Source organism: Fundulus heteroclitus, chromosome 15 (genome assembly GCF_011125445.2).
Source record: "Fundulus heteroclitus isolate FHET01 chromosome 15, MU-UCD_Fhet_4.1, whole genome shotgun sequence".
NCBI classification, from domain to species: Eukaryota; Metazoa; Chordata; class Actinopteri; order Cyprinodontiformes; family Fundulidae; genus Fundulus; species Fundulus heteroclitus.
In genome coordinates this window covers 13,695,847-13,721,374 of record NC_046375.1, presented here as the reverse complement: position 1 = coordinate 13,721,374, position 25,528 = coordinate 13,695,847, and the positions used below count along the sequence as shown (strand labels likewise).

The following is a 25,528-nucleotide window of genomic DNA, read 5'->3' as shown; positions in this document are numbered from 1 at the left end:
TTTTCAAACTTGAGATCTGAACAATGCAGGATTACATAAAACAACCTGCGCTGCAGCCAGCCAGCTGTTCACCGTCCCAGGGGCAGGAATGTGCTGCCACGTGAAGCTCAAAAACAGGCATTCATCTGGGGATTAGGGCCCACACTTTGTACTGACACATGAATGAGGGCTGGGTGAAAGGCGAGGAATGAGGTGATCAAAATCATATTCAAGCACCGTTTTGCACATGAGCGGAGATGCTGGGGGGTGTAAATACTGGCAATTAAAACAAAGTGTAGAGATCCTCCTTGCTTCCGAGATAGCAACATGCTGGCAAAGATAACATCTGCAGCTGAGTCCTGCTCTGACTAAGCCTTCTTAGTATGTTTCTTTTTGTCATGTTTTAAGGTGTTAAACAGATGTTGATCAAAGCACGTCTTTAAACAAAGACACGACCGAGAACAGGGGGAAACACGTTCTTGTTTTTCATAGTTTTATCGGAGTGTGACTCATCTTCTTGAACTTTTTCCAGACTGTAGGTTTTAATTTAAGATGCAGAAGACCTAGTCCAACAGTTTATTCTTTAACGAACTACCATAAAGGCAGCCTTACCTTTCTTTAGTTGTTTATTGAGAGCGTCAGTAATAAGAAACTTGGCAACAACAGAAGTGATTCTCAGCTGAAAGACCATAAAAGTAGCAGTATGTGTGGTCTAATGTTGCTTTTGCCTAGAACACCAAAGAAGCGCAAGAAGCTGGGCCAGCGTATTTCCCATCATAGCATGACACATGCCAGCAGCAAGAAGACATGGCAAACTGCTCTTTCCGTTTTTTCTCACACTCTGAGCCAAACTGGTGGTGGTGGGGGGTTCTTCCAGTGGCAAGTGTCAATTACTCTCTTTAAACAAACATGCAAGTCTTCGGAACATCAACATGCTCCGCGCATGTCTCTCTTCTGTGCATCTGATACAGTGGGACCACACACATGGGGTCACCTTTTAGCAACACTTAACTTACTCCCTCTGACTTTCCATTTTCTCTATACATCCTTCTCTGTCCCTAATATAGTGACGAGGTAACAATACAGGTTTGCAAACAAAGGACAGATGTTTTCTCTCTATCTGTCCCAGAGGGTCTTGCGAAAGCATCAAGGATACAGTTTCTTTCTAATTTTATCAGGTTACAATGAAAAAAAAAAAACTCAGTGCATTTTATTGGGATGTTTTGTGATAGACCAACACAAAGCAACACATAATGGTGAATTGGTAGGAAACTGTCAGAATTTTTTTTAAAGGATTTTTTTGTTTTTTACAAATGAAAAATTTAAAAGTGTGTGATTGCAGCACTATAAGTCAAGACTTTGCAGAAACAACCTTTGCTGCAGTTATCTTGCAGGTCTGAAAAGCTGATAGGTATGTCTCTGTCTGCTCTGGAAACCTTTGTCCATTTTTTGCTAATTAAATCAAGTGCAGTAAAATTGCATGGGGGACATCTGTGAACATCATATTTTCAATGGCTGCAACAGGTTTTCAATTGGATTTATGTCTGAAATATGGTTGTTGTTTTTTTGCCATCACAATCCTGGCTGAATGTTTGAGGACAATTTTTCAAGTCTTTTGCACTTCTAGCAGTTTTTTTTTTTTCCAGGATGGTCCTGTATGTAGAATCAGCTAGCTTTTGACTTGCACTCGCTGAAGAATAATACCGCTACAGCATGACGCTGCCACCACCTGGGTTCACAACGGGAAAGGTGAATTCAGGGGGATGTGCAGCATCAGTTGAGATTTGTATGTGGGCCATAAAGGGGAATTTTGGTTTAATCTGAAAAGAGCATTTTCCCACATGTTTGCTATGTCCCCCATATAGCATGTGGGACACTTTTAACAGGATTTCTCATAGCTTTCTATCAACAACAACCTTTTTGCAACTTGTCCATGAAGACCAGATTTCTGGAGTGTTAGTTTTCCTGACAATACTTTGTCCCACTTGAGCTGCCGATCAATTGGCTCCTCCAGAGCTACCATCAGCCTCTTGGGTGCTTCTATGATAAATCCTTTCCTTACTCGACCTGTAAGTTTAAGTGTACGTTGCTCTGTGTGATGTTAAAAGCTTGGGATATAGTTTCTTTAATTTCTCCACAACTTCCTTGGTGTCCATGATGCTGCTTGTTCACTACTGATTTTAAGCAAACCTCTGAATACATCACAGAACAGCTAGATTTACACTGAGATTATTCTCACACAAATCCAAAAGTGATCACACTTCTGCTCGACACCGTGGCTTTATTGAGCTTCGGTTGAGAGGAGTTCTCGCTTGTAAATCATCAGCAAGAAAAACTCATCCATCATTTTCATTCTGAAAGGTCTTACTTGCAAATTGCATGTCCGTAAATTTGACAGCCATGATGTATGGACTGCCTGTCTCATCCCCATCTGGTATTCATATTCAGACAATTTCAGATGGTCAGCTTCATTCCTGCAGCCACATGGACCTCGTGAAGTAGGATATTACAGTGTATGGTAGATGTTTGCAGACTCCAAAGGGTGCAAAAAAGAAAGAAGTCCACTTCGGACAGAGGATCAGGCAAATAGACAGGAACCTGCTGCTAATAATTTGAGGTTTTGGATGAGTCGCAAGAAGCCGCAAGAAGATGATGTTTTATTAGTTTTTCTGTGTTTGAGTGGGCTCAAGAAAGAAGCTTTGGTGTAAATTAATTTAACTCCACTATCACATCAAAATAAAATGATATCTAAGTTCTACAAAATAACTACTTTTCAGTTCAATTAAATTAGAACCTGTTAAAGTACATGCATTGAATCTGTGTTCACACTGCAGATTAGATAACAAAAACAAGAGATTAGGAAGAAGCGATCATGGGATTTCTTCATGAAAGACAAAAGTATGGAATACATAGTTCAAGCTGTTTTTAACAGAGGTTTTATCAAAAAGATGATTTTAAGCCAGATACTGAAAGTACACAAAACCCAGAGGAGCTTTGTAACTAAAAGCTCTGTCCCCTGTTATTTTAAAAACCACAAATGAGGCTGCAGTCTGGGAGAAAAAGGGAATTGTTGAATGATATAGAAACTTTGAAGCTGTCATGGTCTGTGGGCTTTAGTTCTGATTTGGCTCAACTGCCTTTACGATAATACATACTTAGATGCTGGCCTTTGTTGATTTTTATGCCAGAATGAAGATATGCCAAAACAAAGTTAAGAGTGTAAATGACTAAAGTAATTCTGCATACAATCTTAAATCAGTCTATGGATATTTTTGTACTGTAGTAAAGGATGCAATTAAGCTACATCATGTAACTGACATAACCAACAATGTTTTCTGTTTCTATCCAGTCACAATCCAAGAGTGACGGCCGTTCTCATCAGTGAGCGGTCCAGCATGTGTTAATTTAAATAAGGGTTAATTAATTTAAATTAATTGGAGGGAACCAATTCATGTATACCGACATGACCTTTTTGGGAGTTTTTTTTAAGACAATACTAATCAGTGGTTATCAATCTATTTACTGACAGAAAGCTTGACATCTATGAATCACAAATAACACTGGATCATCCAAACTAATCAGAGCCCAGTTTATACTGCTAAACATAGAAATAACTAGAAGATTTTAAAAACAAAATAACAAAGGCCAAAATAATAATTGCTTTAATGAGATTGCAGGCTGGGAGTATATTTCAAAACTTTTCACATAAGTTTAAGACAGTTGTTGAAACAGCATTCAGCCCATAAACTGACCACTGACAACTAAGGATACTCAAGTTTATGTGTTCAATAAATTCTAATGGAAGACTTGTCTCCTAAAAAACCATTGGTAAATAGTTTACTGTTGTTTTAGCTTTTTTTGAGTGAGGTTGGGTGGAGCTTTTATGAGCAGTCGCTGTCCATCTGGCATTGGCCAACAACCAGAGTGATTCCAGTGTAGAGAGTTGGAAAAGAGATTAAAAACTAAATCTTTACAGGAAATAGCTAAAAGTTGAACTCCTCCTTGCCAACCTTCAGTTGTATTGTTTGCCAGGCGGTTGCCAGGTCCTTTTATTAGCATTAGCAAACATTCAACTTACCTGTCCAGAAGGAAAGGAGCAACCTCTGCGTGGCTTCTGAGCCCCTTTGCTTCCTTAAGTCGGCATCAACACTTAAAGGCTTGACCGGTGTTCACCCTCGTTTTACTTCTTTTTTGGTCCGCTTGAATCTGAGAAATGTAACACTGAGAAGAAGCCATTACTCATAGAGCTACTATCTGGCAACGCCTGGCTTCAACATACTATTCCTGTAGGTGCAAAATCCTTTCTTGTTGACGTTGGCATCATAACCAGAAGTAAAAATTTATATATTTTGGACCTGTGTAAATTGATAAAAGACTTATTTATACACTATATATTTCTTTTTCAGTAAAATTAATATGCTTGTTCTTCACCAGTCTAGACGTTCTGTGGATGTATTATTTTTGAAAAATGTATCGTTTTGATGAAAATGCTGTAGCTATGACATTTAAATAAATGAACCAGTAAGACATAGAAAAATGTCCATGCCAGATAAACTGCTTTTAGGATCTGATTAGAAGATCCCATGAGGGATTTAGTAAACATCCCAGTGGGAGGGAAGACCCTCAACTCACTGTGGAGATTATCCTCAAGAGGCGATTTGACTATGAGAAATGAATGAAGCGCAAGCTGCTGTTGGCTGCTGGTGAAAAGAGACCATAAATAGGAAACCACATATTTATGCACTCAGCATTCTTTAATGCATTGTGAGTAGGTTATGATATCACTACAAGAAATTATTTGAAAAGTTACTGTGAGTCTTACAGAAATTAAGAGGGAAAGATGTGAGAGAAACAGGATGAGTAGCCTTGGAGAGATAAGGTAGAAAACAGAAGACAGGACAAGGAAGAAACAGAGCAACAAAACAGTATTAAAGATACAGTAGTATGTAGTCTAAAGGGGAGGAGTACTGATTCAGTCAAACTTTCTTTAAAACATGTTCCCTCTATAAGATATATGTAACGTCACTTTTAATCATAACCATGTCAGTTCTAGGAGCTAAAGTTCACCATTGTCAGCAGCTGCAAATATTTCATCATACTGCCTAAGGTTCTCACATTAGATTATTTCTTAGTGCGAAAACCATTGGGTGACAGAGTCAAAAGTCCACCACGTTCAGAAAATTGAAAACATGAGGGCGTTTTCACACAGGAAGGGAAAGGAACGCTTTGATTTCTTATAGTGTTGACAGCGCAAGGACACCTTATCCAGAACCCTCCGTCCCAGCGGCTCCCTGAGCAGCAGTGCGATGCAAAAACACCAGTCATTCATTTCGGCGGAGGCACATGATGTAATTCCTCCACTGATCTCGGGGATAATGGGATCGTAATTCTGACCTGCAGAGGTAAAAGGCAGTGGTTCAATTCAGGCCCAAAAATAAAACGCAGGTCTCTCCCTAGGCAATCAACAGCTTTAATCAACTGTGTTACCCCGCGGTTAGTGTTTCGCAAACCTAACACCGTTTTTTTTTTTTTTTTTTTTGTAGTGTGTTCATTCAGGGTTGATTTGAGGTAGAAAATCTCAGCGAGAAAGACTCTCAACCATGACTCAAAAGACGATTCTGGGTTTTCATATCAAGCTAATAAAAGTCATATGGTGAGAAAAGTACTCCAGCAGCCCACACCAGGGATTGATGAGGGAGGGCCAAGTGAGAGATCGTGGCAGCGCAATGTTTTTTCTAGCTCTGCTGCAAAAGCAGACATAATCGCTCGTGCACAAGTAGCTGCCACTCTGTAATGTGTGGTTTTGGAAGCGAGCAAGAACTATAACCACAAGCGACTCTGAACGGAGTCACCATGTATCAATGTTAAGAAGAAGCAGCAATCTTTACAGTGTTATTCAAGTTATCATTACGTTTTGAAGAAATGTCGTTTTAACTGGTGCTCTAATACCTCACTCTGCAGGAATGGTCTTTTTTTTTTTTAAACCAAGGAATCTCCTCACTATGGTGACGAGCTAATTACAGCCGAATTAAAAATGGTCGGACCTCATTAGATTGTCTTTCATTGGGAACAGTGTGCCAAAGTGCCCTGGAGGCTTCAACAAAACTCTAATTTCCTTGCAAATCCCAAATGTCAATATTAGTTTTAAACTAGGAAAGCATTTTACATCATCTCAGGAGACTGATAGTATGATATAACCAGAGTGAATTAAGTCCCGGAGCGAATTCAATTTTTTTTGACTGAAACTTGTATGAACTCACTGCACTAAAAAACCTTTTCTGTTTTTTTCTGGGGGATTTTTTTGTGCTGAGAAACTTTTCAAGAATATAATATGACACACAGCTCTGAACTGGAGTTTACTGTTATAACTTCAAGCATAAAAGAAAAAGAATGGAGACTTTATATTTGGAGAAGTGCTGTTTTTCATTGTTGTATGATTTTATTTAAGGTTTTCCTTGGTCTAATATTCATGTAGTGGTAGACATACAGTCATTTAATTCAATAAAGGAAAAATTCTATCCAAAGCAATGTGGCCCTTGTGTAAAAATTTGCTTTCTTGACCTGATAGCTGTTCTTGATAATTTTGATGCCAACAACTGAATCAATAACAACCAAGTTACTGTGATAACTTACAATGAGCCTTGTTTAAGGTTGTTTTAAAGCATCTCAAATGCATTTGAGTCCAGATTTTGAATAAGGCACTAGAGAAAAAAACTTAATGATTGACCCATTCAGATGTGGGCTTGCTGGTGAGTTTTGGATCTCTGCAGTTCTGCACAACCTAAGTGCATTTGAGTTTAATTGTTAGTAACTAGTGGATGGACAATCTCCTTCAGGATTCCTTTGGCAGAGAGCAGAAGGTATAATTTTCTTTTTTGTCCCAAAAGCTTTCTTAGTATGCCACAAGATACAGCGGGATGTACAAGGTCTGAAAAGTTCAACTTTAGTCTCATCAGTCCACAGAATATATTCCAAAAAGCATTGGGGATAATCAAGAATTTTTGGGCAAATGTGAAAATGGCCTTTGTGATTTTTTATTTTTATTTTGTTTTGTTGGTGAGCAGTTGTTGTCACCTTGAAGCTCTCCCCTGGATGAAGTTTTTGCACTGTTTCTTTCCTATTGTTAAATCTTATATGTTGACCTTACCTGAGTCAAGTAAGGTATGCTGTATGCTTCAGATGTTCTTTGTTTTTGTAATCTTGTGGAAGAGTTGGTAATGTGCCTCTGGGGTAATCTTTGTAGTCCAGCTATGTTTTGTCCATTTGTAGAGAATGCTCTCACAGTGGTTCTCTACAATCCCAGCACCTTAGAAGTTAACTTGTAATTCTTTTTTAATAGATAGTATAATTGTTTTAGCTAATTAGATCATTTTGGGGTCTTGATAATTTTTGGGTTATGTTCAGCCTCCAAGCCTGGTTTAGTCTTTCTGTTCTTTGTACATTGGTTTTACTTTAGTGTTATAGTCCGTTGTTTTGGTTAAGTCAAATACTTCTGTGTCCTGTTTGGCTTCTTATGTGTTCAATTATCTGCCAATCAATCATTTTCAGCTTCTTCATCTCAGTTCCTCACTCAGCCCCACTGCACTCCACTGATTAGTTTCACCATGTTCTTGTGTCACTCAATCACCTCCCCAGCCGTTGAAATCCAGAAAGTTTTAGTACCGGCTTGTTGGATCCTTCTGCTGTCTCCTACCTACTATTTATGTTTTGCCTCTCCCCCTGTTGTCTCACCCATCTTGCCATTTGGTTTTCTGTTCCCTTCATATCTCTTACATACTGTACTGTCTGTCATTTATTAATCTTAATTTTCAATTTCAGACAACTGTCCTCTGTATGTGGGTCCATCTCCTCAAAACACGACAGATAAATGTCATTGTAATGCCCGGTAAATTAAAGAACCCGATCATTCAGCCAGTTAATGTGTTACGCTTTAAAGGTTTACTTATAAAAGAAGAAATAATGAACAGAACTAGATGCAGACAGAAATAATGTCCAGAGAAAGCAGGGAACAGACTGGCCTGGAAACAGGGAGCAGGTCTGAGAAACAAATTTGGTCATGAACAAAAAAGCAGGAGGCAAGCTAGCCGACTGCTCCAGAAGGCAGGGCAGAAATCCTGGTAAATAAAACAGTCCAAGGTCATGTCCAGAGTCAGAAAGCCGATAAGGTGTGCAACATTTGCAAGGCAAACTGGGAATCTAAAAATGGGAAAAACGGGTCAGATCACACACAAAAAGGCGAATAGCAGCTCTAGGAGAGCAGAGGTCCTTAACCAACCAACAGGATTGGTAGCCAGATCCCTACCTGGGAGTGGTGGCTTAGTGGTTAGAGCAGCGCGCTTGTGATCTGAGAAGGTTGCAACTACCCGGTTTGATCTGCACTCTGGGTCCCTGAGCAAGACCCTTAACCCCAGATTGCTCCCCAGGTGTGGCACAGTGGCAGCCCACTGCTTCCCAAGGGTGATGGATTAAGATGCAGAAGTGAATTTCTCCATTGTGAGATCAACATGTTCAATTTATTTATTTACAAAGTGATCTCCAGGGGGTCATATGTGGAAATGTCTCTGACCAAGCCATTAGAAACAGACTTCATTAGGGTGGCCTGAGAGCCTGATGTCTTCCAGTAGGCCCTGTGCTCACTGGCCGGCACCATGGAGCTGGACTGGTATTTGGCAGGTTTGACAATGGTTTCCTGTTCTTTTCACAGATGAGAGCAGGGTCACTCTGAGCTAATGTGACAGACGTGAAAGGTTCTGAATTAGGCTGTGAACATCATTACGTATCAGGAATAACTCCTTAGATCCATGTTTAGACCCTTCACTTGTCCAGTGGGTCTTGGGTTCCTCTAATTCTTTTGAGCAGTGTATTTATAGTAAGTGATTCTCTTTTACAAGGGGGATAACACCAAAGGCTCGGTTTGTGTCAGGAAAGTGCAATTTAAAGAATTTAGTGAAAGGGGTTATTATCTTTAACCATGACTGTATTTTATTAGAGGTGAACATGAACTAACCAAATACATGATAGAATAAGACACACATACAAGGTAAGGTCCAAAGCACAGCATCAATCAAATACATTTAACCTGATTGCCAGGAAATACCAGAACCACTCAAAAAAAGATAGTTCATTGTAAACAGTTGACCTTTTTCAATTCACTATGACATCCAAGATGTTAAAAGAGCAAAAAAAGCATTTTATTTCATTAAATGTTTGATCCAACTTGATCAAATGCAGTATTTATCGGCTTAAAACCAACTGACGTGTCAATGTATAGTTTCCCCATTTAGATTTTAACATCATTAATAGAAGAATTCTTGATTTACATTAATGAGAAGTTTCAAGAACCTACATCTGTGTAAAGGAAAACTGAGGAAGTCACTAATTTTACTCAACCAAAGATCCCGGAGTCCAACCTAACCTTGTCTGCAAGATGAATTCTCGCGGGATTTGCGCATTCACAAGCACACGAGAATCCATCTTGTACCGCTCTAGCTTCAACCGCTGTGTCCAAAACCAAAAACGGTCTGGGCCAATCACGTTGCAGTATTAGGGATTAAGGCGGGACGCAAGCATGAGCGGCTGAGCCCACAGCCATCCATTCATCCATCCATTTTCTGACCCGCTTTATCCAACAGAAATATGGCAGCAGCACAGGAGAGCCTGCGCGTAGCTACAGCTATCACATCTGTTTCGTTCCATTTTCTGTTTGAAAAAAGAACAGCAAGAAGTGCCTCGACTAGCTTATCTTGTTGTGGTTTCTCATAGCAGCTGCTGCTTACATTTTTGTTTGATACCATGATTGGTTAAATCCTACCTGTGGTAGGCACTTTGCCCAATCAGCTCAGAGAGTTCTGCAGAAATTCCTGCCTTTCCCCAAACAGATTCAATGGGAGGAGTCCCAGATTGATAATGTGCAGAACGGAGAGTGCTACACATTATCAAAGTGGCTGGTCAGGTTAAGTCAAGCTCAGGTCCTACTTTCAAAACGTCCTACACTAAATGAGCTGTATTTGCTTCATCCCTCTTCTATTTTAAATACTGTATCTGGTTCTGTGAAATGTATTATGGGTTGTGTGGCATGAGCTCCAGATGTAAAGCAGGTCATTTGTTAATTAATCAATTTCACGTTTGATCCCTATAACTTTTAGCCACAGTCTTTCTAAGCAAGAACTCCAAATTACATTTGCCACTGTAGCTGTACTCCTACTGCAAAGTGAGTGGTTGCATTAGGGGCACCTTGAAAGGGTTTAACTTTATAAAAAGTGCTACACGAGTAAAAGTCCACATCTTCCACTCCCCATATCCTTTTGCTATTTGCTGATGGAGCAACCAAAGTTCCCCTCATGGACCATTAAAGCTTCATATTAGCTTCTGTTTAGTTTCACTTGCAGCAAACTCAGCAAACTGTGGGAAAACCCCAAGAACAAACCCAAGCTTAGGCAGTGCATCATCAGCCTGGATTGCTCTAAAAAACATATATGTTACATCAACACAGATGTTAGGGTGATGACCAACTTTTTGATACGATAAGAGATAGCTGTGTGGGAATTTATAACAGTGGTAAAGGATTATGTGACTCCAAAAAAAAAAAGTTGCATTTTTGTTTCCAGCACCGTTTATGACCCACACAGCTTTCTGGCAGCTGCTTTATCCGAGTTCAAAGTCAAGCTGCTGTGCTGTTGCAACACATTCACTGGACTTCAACAACACTTTATCATAATTCTCAAAGTCGACATATTGCAGCAATTACATTTCTTAATAACTCTCACCATTTATATTAATAGTTGACCTTTTGATTTCCAAATGCATGTTTTCCAGAGGAAGTTTTTTCTACATCACTAATTTAAATGATTTTCAGCCAGAGGGGATAGCAAGAGAGAGCAGCAGCTGAGGCAGCAATCTGATGATCTGTGCAATGACTCACACTTGTTTCATCCAGAAGGACAATAATAAGAGTCAATCTGCAGACCTCTGGATCGTTTAGGCATTATGACCAAACATCTCTATTTCTGTTTCATTTGTTCAGCGGACATTGCTCCAGAAGTCTTGTGGTTCTCTTAGATACAACTTTTCAACCCGGAGTTGTGCTTCCAAAATTCTTTGCGGAGAGATGCGGTTTTCTCCTGGCAAGCCTTATAAACAAGCTTTACTTGTTCAGTCTTTTTTTAACTGTACTGTCACAAAGTTTATTATTTAACAAGCTAACTGAAGCCTGTAAAGCCTAATATGTGGCTCTTTGATTTTTTACAATTTCTTAGATTATTGCAAAGCCTGACCAGATTAATTTGCTCCTAGGTTGATGAGCTGCAGCAATAGCTTCTCTAAGGTCACTGTTGGTTGCTACGTGCCTTGGCATCATGTTAACTCACACCTACACCCTATAGTCAGTCAGTACAGTTACTGAAGGTCATGTTTCACAAAGCACTTAAAAGTAGAGACTTTGATCAATTCTCATCCTCTTTGTGGGTTTTCTGAAAGTACGAAGGTGGAACGGGGGGTTGAAGACCACCAGTTGGTGTTATGCCAATGTGTTGATGAGACCGGTACATAGTTTGAAAGAACAGAGTGTGTTCTTTTTCTCAAGGTGACAATAACAAAAACAAAGTTCTCTATACTTGCCAAAAACTCAAGACCAGAACACCTAAAAATACCTCATAGGTCTCTCCCACTGCAGCATTTGTCGGTGTGGTAACCACGTGCATGTCCCACTTCTGACCCATTACAATATTTCTGGGACACCAGACAACAACACACGTTTTGTGCAAATTATGTCAGGAACAAGCTGTAAGAACCCCCAAACCAGAGCTGCAGGAATAGTATGATGCCATTTTGAGGGACAGAACATATTTCTGTATTCTTGAGGAGTATTTATTAGCTTTTTTGTAACCATTAGTGCTGGTGAACCTGATATTCAGCCAGGACAGTTAACTTTTTTTTTAATGGTTTTTGTGAGGGAACACAGGCAACTTTTACCAGAAGAGTCCAGCTGGCTGAGCACAAAGGAACTGGTAGAGGCAGGGCACATCACACTAGACAAAATGAGATGAGACGGCTGAAGCAGGAATATGTAGGCAGGTGAACAGGTGACAAGAGTTGACAGTAATTACTGGCAGCAGGTTGAGTTGATGTGGGCTAATTGACTGGTGGCTGAACTGATTGGAAACTGGCTGAGAGGTGACAGGCTGATGGGAAAAGTCCAAAAAAGTCCAAACTACAGGACTGTCTCAGAAAATTAGAATATTGTGATAAAGTTCTTTATTTTCTGTAATGCAATTAAAAAACATGAAATGTCATACATTCTGGATTCATTACAAATCAACTGAAATATCGCAAGCCTTTTATTGTTTTAATATCGCTGATTATGGCGTACAGCTGAAGAAAACTCAAAAATCCTATCTCAAAATATTAGAATATTTCCTCAGACCAAGTAAAAAAAAAAATTATAACAGCAAAACAAAATCAAACATTTGAAAATGAATCCTTTTGCACAGATTACTGCATCAATGCGGCGTGGCATGGAGGCAATCAGCCTGTGGCATTGCTGAGGTGTTATGGATGCCCAGGATGCTTCAATAGCGGCCTTTAGCTCATTTGCATTGTTGGCTCTGGTGTCTTTCAGCTTCTTCTTCACAATACCCCACAAATTCTCTATGGGGTTCAGGTCAGGGGAATTGGCAGGCCAATCAAGGACAGTAATGCCATGGTCAGTACACCAGTTACTGTGAGAATCTTATGTCGTCTCTTAACCACTACCATACTTGTGATTTAGTTTACTGAACCAAGCTGAGTGTTTTTCAAGGCTCAGGAAACCCTGCAGTGTTTGAGTTAATTAGACGATTCAAGTGATTGGTTGAATAGCCTACTAGTATACTTTTTCACAATATTCTAATATTTTGAGATAGGATATTTGGTTTTCTTAAGCTGTAAGCCATAATCAGCAATATTAAAACAATAAAAGGCTTGCGATATTTCAGTTGATTTGTAATGAATCCAGAATGTATGACATTTCATGTTTTTTAATTGCATTACAGAAAATAAAGAACTTTATCACAATATTCAAATTTTCTGAGACAGTCCTGTAAACAAACAACAACCTAAATCATGACAGCTTTTAACTGTTAGGTAAGGATTTGCCTTCTTAGTGGCTCAAGAGTGTGATCAAGCAATAACAGATTAATAACAAACATACCTGGACAACAGGGTGTGGTCATTGTTTGCCATAAACATATATTTGGACAGGTTGTGGAGAAGTATGCCTAGACTGAACAGATTAATTGACTTCAACAGAGGGTAGCTTGTTCAGAAGGGATGATGGTTGAAAATATTATTAATAATAATAATAAAAACAATAAGGGGCCACACTGAATTGGATTGTTTTACCCTTTAGGAGTGTCACAACCCACATGCTTCGCTTAAAACTTTATATTGATACTGCTGAGTTGCTCACAATGCCTCCTTTAGATACAAGTGTTAGTTTTATTTTAAAAAGCTTGGATGTGCACGACATAGTTGAACCAATGAACATAGATGTTCATTGGTGATCTATTAACAGCAACAAGAAGCTCAGAAAGAGACTAATCTTTGCAGATTTTCACAGAACTGCTTTGTCAAAATGGGTAAAAAGACGTGAGCAATTGATTGAGTTTGATACATGGGTGTGCATGAGACAGATCAGCTGTATTGTAACTGTATTGATGGTATCAAAGTGGGATCCTGCACATTTTTTCAATTCAATTCAATTCATTTTATTTATATAGTGCAAATTCAAGATACATGTCATCTCAAGGCACCTTTCAAAGTCAAATTCAATCAGAATTTATAATTTCAAAATTTTTTTGGAGTTTTTGTAGGCTTCTGGATATTTGGATACAAAACATTAACTTAAAAAAAATAATTAAACTTATACTGTATTTAAAAAAAAATCACAGAAAACAGAAAACATACAAGACTTACTGAAATACAGAATCACAATGTTTAAAATGCTAAATAATTAGGAAAAAATTCTAAATTGAAGCACAAAAAAAACCTGACATTGTTGGCAGATTTTTTTTTTATTAATAAAATAGTTTTTTAAATAATTAATAAAATAAGATAAAAAGGTTGTTTTTCCTAACTCCGTTTGAACTGAGGCAAAACCGAACATTGACGTCCTGGGATCAATATGCTTTGTTGCAATATGCAACAAACCAAGAATTTATTTACAGATAAAAAATGTACCAGTGAAAAACTACACACAGACGGACTGTGATGACTAACTAAAAATACAAGGTGCAATGATGGGTAAGACATCTACATATAGTTAGAGCTACGTGATGAGCTTTATCTGATAGGAACCTTCTGAGGACTCAATTGAAGGTAGCCAGCTTTTTGCTGGAAAACATCATACGTTTTATTTGCATTTAATGCCAGTCTGACCTGTTTTAGTTGAGACTGGATGACATCTATGGGGCTAAAATAGTAGCTTTAACATTTGCAAATGTGTGTGGAGAGTTGTGTGTCTGTATCTCGATTTGTGCGTGTGCAGTGGGATTTGTAAATGTGTGAGAAGATTTGAGTGTCTGTACAACAATCTGCAAATGTGTAAAACTACTTGTGTGTAATCCGTTTTGCAAATGTGTAAAAAATCCACAAATCTGTATTCAGATCTGCAAATGTGTACAGAGATTTGCAAATGTGTAAAAAATCCACAAACCTGTATTCAGATCTGCAAATGTGTACAGAGATTTGCAAATGTGTAAAAAATCCACAAACCTGTATTCAGATCTGCAAATGTGTACAGAGATTTGCAAATGTGTAAAAAATCCACAAATCTGTATTCAGATCTGCAAATGTGTACTGAGATTCGCAAATGTATAGATCAATCTGTAAGCACACACAGAGACACTTGTGTCTGAAGTGTTTTTGCTTCAAGACCCAGAAATACAGACAAATCATTGGTTACAAGTCAAGGGGTTTTTCGGTTGGCTCTCTTTACACACGTGATTTTTGCTACTGTTCTGCCGCGTGAGATGCACAAATGCGTAGAAGGATTTGTATGCGTATCTTTTCGATTTGTGTCCCCTTGCGCAGACTCACAGGCTCAAAGGCTCACATACTGCCCTGAGCGCAGGCTCACAGGCACACAGGCTGCCTCTTCCGGCTGTGGGAGGTCACGTGACTTTCAAGGATTTTACCAAAGCGTTTTGCTTCCAGACGGCTGATAAGGCAACTTGTTATAACTATATAACTTTCTCCCTTTAACGGCAAAGGTTTCTTGTTTTAATGAGAGACTTATCTTGCTAAAACCAGATAATTGTCTCATCATAACAACGCAACATACCCCGGCATCAGCTCGCGGGATATTTGAGTGTCATGGAGAAGAGGAGAGACGGAGGGGCGCCTTTTATTTCTTTTTAAAAAGTCGTCATTTGTCGGAGGAATGTATTTCAGCACTGAGGAGTGACAAGGTAAGTCGTGCATATACAGCAAGTCCTTTACTTGAAATTTTATTAATTCGGCAGTTATTTATATTTAACAACTATGCTATGGAAACAAGTTGCAGCCCTGTAGTACAGTCTCTGGCTCCGTTTACACGGTGAAAACAGGTTTGCGTTGCCTTTGTACTCTCCATTTACACACTACAAGGTTTAACTGTTGCTTAGGGGGGCTTTCAGCTATAGCTGTGGGTTTATTTACAACAGTTTGCAGCCGAAACAGTCCTCCGCCAGCCGCTGTTTTCTTCTTCTGGGCAATTTGACCCGTAGCTTCAAAAATCACAGCACTACTAGTGGTGCGTCATGGGAATTACACCGTTTAAGTACTCTGTAAACAGGGCCTGTGACTGCAAAAGTTCTTCATGGATGTTAATGAGATAGGCTGACAAAAAGATAGAGATACGGATAAGCAGCTTAATTTTTTTTAAAACATGTCATGCATACAATCATAAATTCTGCTGTAAAGATTAATAATTGTGTGCTTAAAAGAGTCATTTTAGTTTATTTCTTTTTTATATTAACCATAATTTCATTGTGCTTGTAGACATATCAGCTATAGCAAGCATGGATGATGAGAGCTTGGTCATCTACATTCCCACCTATGCTGACAGAATTGCCACCTGGAGATTTTCCTTCGAGTTCCAAGGGAAAGGTGAAAGAGGTGTCCTTCGACAGACATTGCTTGAAAAACTCTTTTCATGCAAATCTTCATGGAAAAAGTCCAATTTGATCTAAAATGTTTTTGGTTACAGGTAATACCACTATGTAATATATTTCAAAAGAAAGTTTACCATTTGACTCAAAATGGTCATGTTTTCAGGAACATATGGAAGTGAGCCACAATAGAGTCAGTTAGCTTTTGTTTTTGCTGACAAAGATATAGAGCAAAAATACTGATTAAAAAGATTACTCCAAAAACATTGTGAAATACAAGTTTTGAAGTCAAATTATTGCTGTTGCTATAAAGCTTCTTTAAGGTAAAACTTCTGAAGCATGTGTTTAAACTGTACTGATTTTCCTTTTCTTTCCATAGGGCATTATTTTTCTTTTATATTCTTCAAAGTTGATTGTAAAATTGATAAATGCTTTGAGTGCAATAGTGCCCAGATTTCTAACAAAGACTTTTGTCTGTTGTATGTAAAAGGATTTTCTCATGTTCATTTTTGAGATCCATGTATTGATCTTTTTAATACTCATAGATCATGTTCTAGTTTGGTCATCTTCTGGAGGTAGAAAACTTCCTTTCAAAAGGATCTTTCAGAGCACTTGTTAAAGGTACTTTTAATGTATGTTCTTCTGTGAGTTGATGTAACATTGGAGTATAATGTTATGTTTCTAAGGAAAGAATGAGTTGGTTTGATCACAAACCATAACACTTCATTTTGTAATGGGTTTTTACCAAAGATTCATTAAAGGTTTTCATATATCATTCGACCATATCGTCATTGTGAAACAGTACATAACTTGGGTCTCAGTGTTCAGTAACAGAACTATAAGTCTTGCTGTTATAAATATAAAAAGTATGTCTTGAATATGAGGAGCAGTGGAGGGGTTTACAGAACATGTCATTTAAACATTTTGTCCTACATGACAGATTACATGGCAAATGTGAAGTTAGATTTCTTGTTATTGTCCTAATGTATGTAGCAGCATATATTTGCTGTCAAACACAACAAGAATCACAGAAAATATAAAACCTAGCAGCAAAATTCAAAAAGTTATGTACATCATGATGAAACCTTTAAGTACATGGGAATCGTAGAAAACAGGTCTGTTTTTTTCCCCCCTCCATCTGTATTTCTTTGACTGCCTGTCCTTTATGGGTTGTGGGGTCTGCAGCTGCCTAATTCTGACTGTGTGGGAAAGTGACAGGTTCATTCTGGACAGGCTCACAAGGTCATTTGCTCCACAAACTCTTTTTTTTTTACAAGAAAATATCACACGTGTCACAGGTTTGTACGTATATAAGCTCTTAAAAATAAGCATAACTCAATTGTTTCATCATGTGTGGACGGTGCATGAAGAAAGTTCTCTGTCATCAGAAGGTATGATACTTCGAACTGTCTCATCACGTGTGAACGGTCCTCTGAAGACGTTGGACTGTGCAAGTTTCCGCCGCTTGCTCAGAAACCTGTTTGAGATGATCTTGTTCACCAAAAAGCCGTGGAAGGGTATACATCATGTAGGACCGGCAACTTGGAGCAATAGTATCTCTAATCTTACGAATTATGTTCCATAAGTGAACCACTTTAAGAGTTCTTCCTGAAAGACAAGAAAATAAACAAGTTCTTAAAGTACATACTCCATATTTAAAAGCATATATCATATAGTATTTATCTTTTACATTCAAACATACCTCAGTGATATTTAAACAGGTGAGCAGAATTGGCTGCTTATCCAAGAAGTCACCAGTAAAGTAATCTGTATTCTTCAGTTTTTGAAAAAGGTTCATCCAGTACTGGCTGTTGATGTGCTGGCTGTGGGTGCTGGATCCCACAATGAAGTAGTTTTCAGGATAGCTGTCATCAAGACGCAAAAATCTTTGAATGTCTTTCATTATACCATTCTCTGTCTCCATGTCGATATGAATTCTGGCTGTGGTACCCCCTCTGTTACTGCTGGAAGAAAATATCCAGCAGTAACTTTTGGACAGCACCACCCATGTATTCAGCTTTAGAGATGCCAACCTGTAAACACAGCAGAGATTTTGTTATCGTTCTTTCAAGTTTTTTATTTTAAACAAAAGGTAAAAATAACAATGTATTCTTTCTAAAAATTGAGCACGTTAGTTCTGCTAAATGTGAGAATCTAAATATTCCAAATTCAAAGTTTTCAAGTGTTTAAATTTTGTGTCAATTTAAATGCACAGGCATTCTAAGATGCAAAAGAGAACATTCATGATTTTCTGGCTGTATTTTTAATGTAGCCATCTTAATCCTGGTCCTCCTACCTAAATGTTTTTGTTTATGGGAATTTTAAAAAGTACTTTTACAGAATTCCCATCAGAAGAAGAATAGCTACTGTTTAAAATTGTGATTAAAGGTTAGACTGGATCAATGTTTAATTGCTCAAACCTGCAGTCAAAGGCCCTGTTTACAGAGTACTTAAACGGTGTAATTCCCATGACGCACCACTAGTAGTGCTGTGATTTTTGAAGCTACGGGTCAAATTGCCCAGAAGAAGAAAACAGCGGCTGGCGGAGGACTGTTTCGGCTGCAAACTGTTGTAAATAAACCCACAGCTATAGCTGAAAGCCCCCCTAAGCAACAGTTAAACCTTGTAGTGTGTAAATGGAGAGTACAAAGGCAACGCAAACCTGTTTTCACCGTGTAAACGGAGCCAGAGACTGTACTACAGGGCTGCAACTTGTGTTTCCATAGCATAGTTGTTAACTATAAATAATAACTGCAAAAAATAGATCAAATTCCCATCAGAAGGAGAATAGCTACTGTTTAAAATTGTGATTAAAGGTTAGACTGGATCAATGTTTAATTGCTCAAACCTAGACTACAATGCAACAATGTTGTTGATTAAGATTTGTTTTCTTTTCTGAGTAAGTTTAAAAAGACATCAGAAAAAAACAAATGCAACAACTAATAAACTGAGAACAGTTGTGCCTTGCTGCCAGGTGCTTTTATTGATAAATTCTGATATTAACTTTTGAATTTGCAGCAATAATAATCGATTATCAGTTTTTGCTTTTCTCCTTATTAAAGCATAAAGCAGTAGTTGACTGGGTTTATTAATGGATCTGATATAAATAGCTGTCCTTTACTGGCTTGTGAATAGTCACATTAGAAAGCTCTGTATTCATCACTTTGTTTTGACACAATAAAATATGGATAAATGTAGCTTTATCTAGCCTCACTTTTATTGTGTAGAATACACATAGTTTTAATTAGCCTTACCAGTGTCGAATTAAAATTTATTTTAATTACATTTAATTCAAATACATAAAGGCATAGGTACATTAGCAGTCACAGGCCCTGTTTAGAGTACTTAAACGGTGTAATTCCCATGCCGCACCACTAGTAGTGCTGTGATTTTTGAAGCTCCGGGTCAAATTGCCCAGAAGAAGAAAACAGCGGCTGGCGGAGGACTGTTTCGGCTGCAAACTGTTGTAAATAAACCCACAGCTATAGCTGAAAGCCCCCCTAAGCAACAGTTAAACCTTGTAGTGTGTAAATGGAGAGTACAAAGGCAACGCAAACCTGTTTTCACCGTGTAAACGGAGCCAGAGACTGTACTACAGGGCTGCAACTTGTTTCCATAGCATAGTTGTTAAATATAAATAACTGCCGAATTAATAAAATTTCAAGTAAAGGACTTGCTGTATATGCACGACTTACCTTGTCACTCCTCAGTGCTGAAATACATTCCTCCGACAAATGACGACTTTTTAAAAAGAAATAAAAGGCGCCCCTCCGTCTCTCCTCTTCTCCATGACACTCAAATATCCCGCGAGCTGATGCCGGGGTATGTTGCGTTGTTATGATGAGACAATTATCTGGTTTTAGCAAGATAAGTCTCTCATTAAAACAAGAAACCTTTGCCGTTAAAGGGAGAAAGTTATATAGTTATAACAAGTTGCCTTATCAGCCGTCTGGAAGCAAAACGCTTTGGTAAAATCCTTGAAAGTCACGTGACCTCCCACAGCCGGAAGAGGCAGCCTGTGTGCCTGTGAGCCTGCGCTCAGGGCAGTATGTGAGCCTTTGAGCCTGTGAGTCTGCGCAAGGGGACACAAATCGAAAAGATACGCATACAAATCCTTCTACGCATTTGTGCATCTCACGCGGCAGAACAGTAGCAAAAATCACGTGTGTAAAGAGAGCCAACCGAAAAACCCCTTGACTTGTAACCAATGATTTGTCTGTATTTCTGGGTCTTGAAGCAAAAACACTTCAGACACAAGTGTCTCTGTGTGTGCTTACAGATTGATCTATACATTTGCGAATCTCAGTACACATTTGCAGATCTGAATACAGATTTGTGGATTTTTTACACATTTGCAAATCTCTGTACACATTTGCAGATCTGAATACAGGTTTGTGGATTTTTTACACATTTGCAAATCTCTGTACACATTTGCAGATCTGAATACAGGTTTGTGGATTTTTTACACATTTGCAAATCTCTGTACACATTTGCAGATCTGAATACAGATTTGTGGATTTTTTACACATTTGCAAAACGGATTACACACAAGTAGTTTTACACATTTGCAGATTGTTGTACAGACACTCAAATCTTCTCACACATTTACAAATCCCACTGCACACGCACAAATCGAGATACAGACACACAACTCTCCACACACATTTGCAAATGTTAAAGCTACTATTTTAGCCCCATAAATTACAATTTATATTTAGGGAACAAACTAAATTAAAACCTCTAGAGGAAAAAAAAAAAAAAAAAAACAATTTACATTCAACTTCAACATATCAAAACAATACTCAAAAACCTAGACAAAAAAACAAAACATCTCCCCTTCATCTCAATCAAAATGGATTTTCCCTCATGAGGCTGATTGACAACACCGGGTCCTTATTAGTACTGCTCATGGGCACGCTTCCATGGCAACACCTGACCAGGGGTCCGTTCTTCGTACGTCGCTAACTCAGTTAGCAGGATTTCATTGTTGACGATTTGGCATGATCTTGGATCGTTTGGTTCTTCGAAAGACTTCCTGCACTTGTTGTCATAGCAACATGTTCGCCAGCTTAAACCTGCTCGAGAGCAGGCTTATTTCATGTAAACAAGATTAGATCACGGCTGTATAAGCGGAGGAGATAGGGAAGTCTGCCGTAGCAATGTCCATTTTTACGACTGCAACCTGTTGCGGAAGGTGCAAGAATAATTTCAGAGCTTTTTGAATTAATTGCGTATTGCGCAATAGACAGGATCCTTTAGCGCAGCGCGACAGTGTAAATGTAGAGAGATTTTCTTGGTGGCTGTTATAAACAGACAAACATCATTTAACAGTGGCTTTTAAAGAGGAAAAAGTTGTGTTAGAGCCATAAATCTAAAATATTTAAGTTATTTGTATGATGGTTTGCTTTTTATTTTTATCCTATAGTAAGAAGATTTGTTCAGGCCATTTTATTGTGAAGTTTAGTTTACTTTGAAAGGCTTGCTTCCTGTCGAGCCGTATATTGTATTAGAAAAAAACTATAGATGGATTATCTAGCCATGGAGCAATACAGTTTTACCGTGTAAACTGTGGATGACTTGGAAAAGGAAGATTTTGATTTTTTATGGATAAAGATTTTTTTTTATTAAAATTCCCAGTTTGCACGCGTCCTTTACTTCCCGTCTCTAAGGAATGACACTGAAATTTGGATCTCTTGACATAACAAGTGGCTTTTTAAAATAAAGTATAATAATTAAAGGCTACCATTTTGTAGAATATTGTTGTATTTCACTTTTACTTTTCCCCATGTTCTAGTGGGTCCCGTGGAGGCTCTGATATAAAAGAACAAATAATATCAAATTATTAAAATGCAAAAATTCATACTGTAGAAAGTGATAGAAACATCTACCATGGACAGTATTTACGCATTAATTTGTCTGCTACTTTTTGCCAGCTCTCTCTCCTGGCTTTAACAGATTTTGAGGTGTTTTAATTAATGACTCAAATTCGGCATAACCTTCCAAGCTCTTGTTCTGCTTGGGAGAAAAACTGTGGGCGTTCTTTGGCCATGCTGAACAGCCAATAGCAGCGCTGCTGATCATTGTTTCTACTATCGATACATTTCCCCTTTTAAACAAACGCATGAACGCGCAGTTGTCTCAGATTACTCAATCCAGCCATACTAATCGTAAACAACAGGTGTGTTGGAAGAACCCAATTAGCCGGATCATGATTAGCCGGATGAAATCATCTTGGATGTCTCATTTGATCTTGGATGCGTACGAAGAACGGACCCCAGGTGACCTCAAAGAAATAAAGAGTGGTGAGAACAACAAAACAAGTTCATAAAGTTACATCAAATACAAATAAACTTAAACCTTCCCCCAAATACGCAATTACTTTAAAAAACAGCAAATGCCTGTTTACATTATTTGTTAGTGAGGGGGTAAATCCCTCACAGTAACCCATCAGTCTCAGAGCCTGTTTTCCTTCTCAAGGCCCAAAGCTGGTTCCCTTGGTTTAACAGACTGTCCAGTTCAGAAGAAAACCAAGGACTGTCCCATTTCTAGAATAACTTAAACTCATTCAAATGTTTCTATGCCAGATCAAGATCATCTAATTCATTTATTATTAAAACATGGTCCCAATTAAAGTGGAATAAATTACAGATAAAATCTTGCTCCCTGAATGCCTCGGGTTCCTTTTCTGTATAATTTGGGAATGTGCAAAGAATCTTTTTATCCCTTAAAAACATAGTCATCACTTGTCAAGAATCGATCTGGTGAACCCGAATTCAGCCACACGTAGAGCCATGTTTTAAGACAGTTTATTGAAAGGTGATGGATAGTGGATCTGAAGAACCAGATATCTGTATCGGTCTGGAGCAGGTGAGTGACTGTGGGTGCTGCACAGAAGAGCCAGACAGTCTTCTGGACTAAAGGTAGGGCAGTAGTTTCCGGAAAGATCAGCAGCACTGCAAGAGTTCTTGGAGCGCAGCAGAACCAGCAGCACAGCAGAGAGAGTTCTTGAAGCACATCGGGCGGGCATGAAGAAGGTGAGTGCAGCAGGCTTGAGGCGAGGGAACTGTCGTGGAAGGCAGCAAAGGACTTAAGGCAAAGGCTGGAGAAACAGGGGAACGAGGGGTTGGCGTGAGAGAGGTAGAGAGACGTTTCAGCGATGAGGGGCTGGCAGAGGAGTCCTTAAGTAGGCAGAGTGGCAGGTGGAATCAGTCTCCTTTGATTAATGACGACAGGTGCAGTGATCAGCAGTGGAGTGAAAACTGGGGTGAATGGAAGGCTCTGGAACTGTCCAGAGTGAGAGAGGCCAGGTTGAACCCTGACATCACTAATATCTTTTTCAAATTTTTTAGAATTTGCAAAGACTCCAGATGCAGACTATTTTTGAGACATATTCATAATTAAGAGATCAAAAGGAGAAGATTTGGTGGGACAAATTAAACGACTATATAATATAGTTACATGACTCCTGAACATAATATATAGAAAAACAATGTATATTTTGTTTTTGTTTTAGTCAACATGCTAAACATTGCTCAGATACAAAGTAAACAAAAATAGGCTGTCCTAAAAAGCTTTTAGATATGACTATGCATGTTTGATAGTATACCTTTAATGATTATGTCCATGATTGAAGGCCATTGTCAAATAAACCAAATAAAACAGGCCATTGTCAAATTGTTACATCTAAAGGTTTTAGGATAAGGAACCTGGATACCAGCAAGGATACTCTGCAGGACCAAGCTGGAAACTGGGCGGTGAGGAAAGCTGGCCTAATCACTACAGAGGAGTCAGGCAGGACAGCTAAAGCTTGATCAAAGTCCAGGAGACAGGCGGGGGTCATGCACAGATGATCAGAGACATCTTTGGTTCTGATCCAGAAACATGGTCGTGGTCCAGAGATCAGAAGATATGTAGAAGTGCTACAAGGGGGAAGCAAGGCAGGAAAATCCAGAAAACGTAACTGACGTCTTGAAGTGGTAATCAGGCACCGAAGAACCTCTGGACATCTACTGGCTAGGACTTTTGATGATCTGGCATTGTCTTGCTGTCTGTTGAGAGTTTTTGTAGTGAAGAACACAGGTGAGTGACTTGAGCTTGATTGCAGCAGCACAGGGGATCATGGCAGAGTGCAAACAGGCTCTGATTGGGATATAAATAAATTAATATGCAATAGTTTAAGTTTACATGTGCAAAAATAATGGCAATAAATGACAATGTCCAGGTACAAAAATGTTGTAATGGACTCATTACAACATTTCCTGAAATTCTTCTGGTATTTTGCACTTCAGATTTTGGAGTGCTGCAGTTAAAACCAGAGCAGAGACCACTGAGTTTGGAGGGTTGTTGCAACACTGCATTGCAAAAAACGCCAACAAAAAATAATCATACTATATAGTTAAATCCCCTTGTCCATCAGGTGATGGAACCATATAAAATTGTATTTAGACTGGGTTCTGTCTGCTTTTTTAGTGCAGTATTTATCAATTTTATATTATTGTTTAACTGTTCAAGTTGCTTCAAATAAATTATTTGATGGTTTATACTTTGTTAAACTGAAAGTTGGATTTTGAGATATAATTCATACTCTAGAAGTTTCAACATGTCTTAATCAAACAACAGTATCATCTGACCTTATATATATTATTTTTTTAGATGAATATATAAAGTTCCTCCCTCTATAAATCTGTGATTTATGGAGGAAAGAAATTTAACAGTTACTGACTTTGCATTAACGACTTTAAATGTGACTTAAATATTAAGCCAGAATGCTAGCAGAGGGATTAGGGGTCACTTTGATGCATATCGATTGTGGCTCCCTTATTCAAACTGAGGACAAATGCCACGGGGAGTGATTAAATCCAGGCCCCATGCTTGGATGCTTCTGGGGCGGATTTTCCAAGAGCAAGGGAGTTGGCGCCGGTGATCCTGTGTATTTTCCACCCTGATCTCTGCTTGGCAGTGGGATAAATAATAAAGCTCCTTTTTACTGAGCTGCCTTGGGTTCCCTGTGTACAAACACAAGCCCCCCTACTCCCTTGTCTCTGCTATTTTAACATGACCCACTACCATGGTGTGCCCCCTCCCAAAGCTAGGCCCCACTTTATCCCAGACTCATGCATTCTGTGGGGTCAAGCTAATTTGGCCTTGAGGCCACTTCACAAGGACATGAATACACAATGCTGGAATTGATGAGTGAATAGTAGAAGTTGCAACTGATAACCATCTGAAAATAAAGTAATGGAAAGAAGTCCAATTGTACATTAATCTGGGAAGTGTATCAGTTTCTATACGTCTCTGCATATATCCCACATGTGTTTTTGCGTTCTAGCTGTTATTTTTGATTGCATCATGGAGTGCGGCAGTGTATTACTAAAGCACAATCACGGAAACATGGCGGGCTGTGATGAAACGTCCATTCATGCGGC

The 25,528-nt window shown here is 38.7% G+C and overlaps 1 long non-coding RNA gene across 2 annotated transcripts; it reads right to left on the bottom strand.

The window, feature by feature from the left end:
- Nucleotides 1-16,829: 16,829 nt before the first annotated feature.
- LOC118566170 lies at nt 16,830-19,816 on the bottom strand. Of its 2 annotated transcripts, XR_004932861.1 has the most exons (3): nt 19,799-19,816; nt 17,806-18,136; nt 16,830-17,711 (listed from the first exon to the last, which is right to left on the bottom strand). It is a non-coding gene; the product is annotated as an uncharacterized LOC118566170 (long non-coding RNA). The 2 variants fall into 2 exon arrangements; XR_004932860.1 differs by lacking the exon at nt 19,799-19,816 and having other exon boundaries at nt 17,806-18,606.
- Nucleotides 19,817-25,528: the final 5,712 nt, after the last annotated feature.